We start from the raw sequence: 6,066 nt of genomic DNA, 5'->3' as shown, positions 1-6,066 counted from the left end.
GTTGATGAAGACTCTCTGAATCCCTATAACTTTTTCACTGAAACATCATCCATGGTCCATAAGTAAGATGCTCGTCTTACTCATGGCCACACACTGCTGCACCTAGCACAGGGTGGTACACAGTAAGTGGCAAATAAATGTGTAGGGCACTGAATCCATGGAGCTGAGAAATCCACCTGCTCTGGGAGTGTCACCTTTGGGGTTTCTACAAAAGGCCAGATTCCTAACACTGAGGATTTGTTGGAGTTGAAATATCACTCAACATTTACTGTATAAAATTTTCATCATTGGGATCTACATTCTGAGATCAAGATGATCTCTGGGGAAGCCAGAGTCAGGGTCTCCCTGCCCATGCTCATCAACAAACTGGCTGCTTGTGCTGTTAGTTTTTTACTGAAATCAGCCTCTCTAGCACAGGCAGGTACTTGTTACTAAGAGAATGGGCCTCATCCTCTTTTCTTCTCTCTTCACTGATGTTCAAAACGCAAACCCAAAAGGCATCTTATCCTCTTCTTTCTTCCTCACTCACCTTCCCCTCTCTAATCAGCCACTTGGTCTCATTGATGTCATGCTTTAAATGCCCTGTAAACCTGTCCTCTTCCTTCCATTCCCACTGGCATTTCCATCGCAGGTCACCATCATCTGTGGCTGGAATTTCTGCATAGCCCCCCCACAGCTATTCCTGTCCCCTGTCCCCCAAACTACTTCTCCCCCTCCCTCCCCCATCCCCAGTCCATTCTCCACTTCACAGACACAGATTTCTCAGGAATACAAATATGGTCATGTTATGCCTCTACTTAAAATCTATTGCTGGTTCTCTGTTCCCTTCATGATAAATGCAAATGGCGAGGCATGACCTTCAGGTTACTGTTCCTGCTGATGTCCCATGCCCCTTCCCATCTGCCATAATGAGCGACTATTATCTCCCAGGACACGATGTTCCCTCTCTTTAATAGGCCTTTGCATATGCTGTTCCCCCTGCCTGCGTTTTTCTACCAACTTTTTTGCTCATACTTATTTGTACTTTGAGAAGTCTTCCTCAGAACCAATTTACAACTATTAGAAAGTAACAACTGCCAAGCCAGGGCCACTAGAGCTCAGGGGAAGAGGAGCAGAGACCTACAGAGTGCATGAAGGCAGGAGAAGCTACGATGAGAGAAAGAAAGAACCACTCCAACAGTTTCGAGCCCCAGTCACTTCAAGGCAAGAGCTGGTGAACACATGGAGCAAGAGCTGGCAAAAGCCACAGTTGCTTGGAGGCTGCAGGGGAGAAGAGGTCCTTGGTGGCCCCCAGGCCAGCTACACCACTAACAGGGCTCCTATGGACCCACATAGGAGTGAGGGGGCCACAGAAAACTAAAAAAAGGAGCCATTCAGAGGCCAGTGAATCATTGCAAGGGACCAGCACATGGCCCATCCTATGGGAAGTGTTTAGAGTGTAGGCATTGCGGGAGACGGGCCCACCAGAGGAACACTGGGGCACAGTATGGACAGTTGATCTGCCCCCCAATTAGCACAGGCCCACTCAGTGGAGACTGGTCAGGAATATAGAACTGCAGGGGGTGAAGTATGCTGAAAAAACTCAGTCCAATACCAGAGTTTCCAGACAACCCAGGTGTACCAGACTTCACAAGATCTGGAAGTGTTTATAAGGTTCACAATTAAAACCTGAGCTCACAGAAAACCTTCCCAAGAGAATCAGCAGCAAAGCAGCAATTTAGCTCAACCAAAGGGCTCAAGTGCTGGTCCCCACAGGAAGTTCCCCCATTTTAGAAGTAAGTAAAGGACAACAAATTAGTTCCAGTGCAGTTTAAGTAGTGGGAACAGTAAATAATCCAACACAGAACTGAAAGAAAAAACTAAAAACCACAGATCAAAGACAAAATTTTGATATTAATCAGTAAAAGTCTAATATCACCAAAGAACACTATAAAACCCAGAAGGACCAGAAGCCCCCTGGGCTCCCACGCTGGTGTGGAGAGAGAGCCGGGGGCCTCAGCCATGCCCCGCAATGTCCACATCCTGCCCAGTGATGATCGAGCACCCACTGGAAGCCCCCTGGGCTCCCAAGCTGGGGTAGTGGGTGCCACAAGCCTTGACCATGCCCCCTCCCCCTTCCTTATCCCCCACCCTATCTCCCTCCCTGTTCCTCTCTTCGCCTCTACCCCAACTGCTCCACAACAACATCTTAGAATGTAAAAATAAATGATAATAAATTAATTAGGAAAAAGAAGTCTTCCCCAATTCCACCTCACCAGCGCCCCTGGTAGCTCACTAGGTGCCCCATCTCTGTACTCCCATAGCACCCCTGAGTGCCCCAGCCTCTGTGACAGCACTTAATACCCTAAACAGACATGGTTTCTTATCTTCACCACCGGACTGAGAATTATATTCCCAATAGCCAGAACAGTTCCCAGAACACAGGACATGTTGAGTGGGGGGAAATACTTGCAAAAGGAGGAAAAGAAGGTAAGAAATCCAGTTAAGAACTTCTGTTAGTTCTCACAGCATATGGAAGGGGCTGTCTCCAAGGTTTCCCTAATCTCTCTGTCCTGGCAAGAAAAGACCAGCAACAAATCTACCCATCAAATACCTTGCTTTCTTGTGTTGCCCCATACTCTGACTCACCCACTCTGTCTCAGGGAGTTGAAGAGCTGCCATGCTGAGCTGCTGACCACAGAGGATTTGGGGAAGAATCCTCTGAGGCTGTGAGGGCACTGGAGGGTGGCCTCTTTCTGTGCATCCCTCCCGGCAGGGCACCAGTCAATGGGCAGATGTTTCTAACAAACGTAAAGAGAGGCATCAGGCCAGACCACTAGGGTTGGTCCTCACAATATGACATTGCTGGGCCATGTTTCCACCTTCTACATGCCTGGGCTCTGGCTAAGTCACAAGCACTGAAGGTGAAGGCTCAGCATCTGGATTTCTGGGCATTGTCTCAGCAAGAGCTGGCAGCAGCCACCTGCCGTCACCACCCAAAGTGACATGAGAAACTTAACCTGTCTGAAAGGCAAGACAAGTGAACCAGAGCTCCAGAATTTCATTTGTTTCTCTTTTTCTAGCATGCAAAAAGATAACCTACAAGTCTCTCCAGGACCTGACTTTGGGTGAATTTCAACTGTCCCCAACTTGTGCAATTCTGATTTGCACAGGAATGGACAGATAATCTGCAGAGATCCTGCAGCATTCCCAAGCTGAGTTTTCATGAAGAGCTGACGCAGTTCATTGCATTTGAAGAGAGCTTGAAAGAAGCAGAGCAAGTGCTTTGCTTTGTCAACAAAGCCTGGAGGATTTTGCTGGTAAAGAGAAGGAAAAATCAATACAGTTGTTTAAAAATGTAATGGTGACAGCTATGCAATATCAGAGAGGAGGACTTTCAAGGCCTTGGAAAATGCCATTCCCAGCTTCTGGAGGAGGTGGCAAGGGAGGAATGCTCAAGGAAGCAAATTTACAGAAAGGATTGGAAGCTTCCATATTTGTCTTTCCTCTTCCTAAGAATCACCTTCTTCAGAAGCATTCTTACCATGGTCTTCTTACCCAGCATCAGCAATAGTTTTCAGATCTTGATTATCACCTTATGTCAGGTTCATTTGGCCCTTACCCTGTCTCAGGAAATATAAGCAGCATGTTACACACAAACACAGATGCAAATATTCCTCATTTTACATTTGAGGAAATTCACTCTCAGAGAGTATATTAGTCCATGTTCTCTTGCTTATAATGGAATACCTGAAACTGGGTAATTTACAAAAAAGTGAAATTTATTTCTTACAGTTTTGGAGGCTGGGATGTCCCAGGTTCAGGGGGCACATCTGTTGAGGGTCTTGTCCTTGGCAGGGACTCTACAGAGTCTCATGGCAATGCAGAATATCACATGGTAAGGAGGGGATGAGAGCACTTTAATGAGCTCACTTGCTCTCCTTATAAAAGCCACCTTCCTACTCCCTGATAACCCATGAAACTATTAACCCATTACTTTATGAGTGGATTCATCCATTCACTGGGCATAGTCCTCACAATCCAATCACCTCTTAAGGGCCCCATCTTTCAAATACCATAAATGGATTTTCTATCCTCTTAACATCGTTACAGGGCCGGCCCGGTGGCGCACTGGGGAGTGCGCTGCCTGGGAGCGCAGCGGCGCTCCTGCTGAGGGTTCGGATCCCATGTGGAGACCGGTTCCCGCTCACTGGTTGAGCGCGGTGCAGGCGCAACACCGAGGGTTGCGATCCCGTTGCCGGTCCCCAGTGCTGGCGTGACACCAAGGGTTGCGATCCTGTTACCGGTCAGTAAAAAAGATAAAAAGGAAAAAAAAAAAAACATCGTTACAAAGGGTATCAGGTTTCCAACACATGAACTTTTGGGGGACACATTCAACCCATAGAAGAGAGGTTTAAGTAACTTGTCCATCTTCACACAGCTAGTAAGTAGCAAGATTCAATTTACTCACAGGCCTGCCTGAGTTCAAAGCACACACTCTTTACCCTTTACCATGTTGCTTCAGTGGAAGTCAACTGAGATTAGGTTTCATCTGCTTCTGCGAGTTGGAGTTGATTAGTAGTTTTGGAGCTTTTCATATGTAAAGCAAGTGAGTGTTTGGCTACAGTCCAGCCTCTAAGCGACTTATGGGTCAACTCACTGGTTATCTTGGCAAGGATAATGGGTGTAGGAGACCAAGGCTGCAGGGTGGGGACCTCTCGAAGGAGAAGGTCTATAATTTTAGTCTTTGGTATCTGATCTAAGTCTTTGGTGTTTGCTTTAATAATTATGAATGGTCTGTTTGCCATTTAGGAGTGAGGCTGAAGCACTCTGGGGATTTCATGTCCAACCTAGAATTTGAAAGGAGATATACAAGCTCTTTCCAGTTGAGTGTTTTTGTGGGTTTTTTTTTTTTTTTTTCATATCTTTTAAAGTTCTGAGCATAAGGCTGTCAGTAGGAGTGAAGAGAAGGTGGGCAAATAGCAACAGCAAAACTAATGTGATCCCAGGAGTGAGCAGGAGGGGAGGAGAAGTGACGGGCAGGTCTGGGAGATGGGCAGTACCAGCTTTTATGGCTGTGGGAGGGAAGAAGCAGAACGGCACTGCAAGCATTAAATTGGAGGTTGAGTGGGACTGTGTGTGTGTAACAAGGGAAACTTTGGTGTGAAGTCCCTCACATGAATTAAACTAAACAGCTCCAGTGCTATGTCATTTTGATGACAATATTTTTTTCAGTATTGGCAGTGTCAGTTTTAATCTAATGAATCTCTGTAGTAATGAATTAAACGTACATTTGGAATTGAAGAATACTTTTAATTTAAAAACTTCACTTTTAACTTAACAATTCGATTTCATTTATATCATTGTTATTATTATAATTAACAAACAAATAGCTCAGAATATGAAACAATGGTGTTAATTGTGAGATTTTCTTCCCAGGGGAAAGCATTTCACATAACATAGTTGGACTCACAGATCAAAAAAAAAAAAGTGTTTTTCATGACTTTCCTCTAGCTCAAGATGTGACTCCTGGCAGACTGACTGCTTGGAGCTCTTCCTCTCTGGGCGCTGGCTCAGGTAAGGCTTCCTTCAGAAGGCAGTTCAGGGAGCCCACGGCAGCGTGCTCAGAGAAAAGAATGAGAGATGAGGCACCATTTCCCTGGAAACTCAGGAAGAAATTTCCAGGGTGGGGGCCTGGCCTTTGCCCAGACGTCCCTCTCGGATGCCCTCAGTGCCCTAAGGGGCCCTCTGAGCCACAGACTCCCACCCAACAGAGGGGAGGTAACTGAAAGCCTTTGCCGTCCAACATTTGGCGAGAACCTACGCATGCTTTATCCACCCTTGTCTCTCAAACTGCCCAGCACAGAGCGGTGCCCAATTTGTGACTGTGGAATGGATGCTCCCTCTTATGGGAATGAAGAAAAGCAGGACTCTGCAGAGGGAAAAATTATCTATTTGCAGAAGAATCAAGCTCATTTTTCTTGAGGCCTGGGCCATGAGTGCTGCTGCCCAGAATCTACGGAAGTTTCACAAAATCTTCATGATATCCCCAGTTTTATTCCTTTTTTCTCTCTTTAATTGTGGTAA

General features: G+C 46.1%; 1 pseudogene; it reads left to right on the top strand.

The window, feature by feature from the left end:
- Positions 1–2,001: 2,001 nt before the first annotated feature.
- Positions 2,002–6,066, top strand: part of LOC103604165 — an 8,582-nt pseudogene continuing 4,517 nt past the window's right edge.

The sequence above is a fragment of the Galeopterus variegatus genome, unplaced genomic scaffold (assembly GCF_000696425.1).
Source record: "Galeopterus variegatus unplaced genomic scaffold, G_variegatus-3.0.2 Scaffold5015, whole genome shotgun sequence".
Classification (NCBI taxonomy): Eukaryota; Metazoa; Chordata; class Mammalia; order Dermoptera; family Cynocephalidae; genus Galeopterus; species Galeopterus variegatus.
Note: the sequence above shows the minus strand (reverse complement) of the source record. Positions and strands in the feature narration are given on the sequence as shown.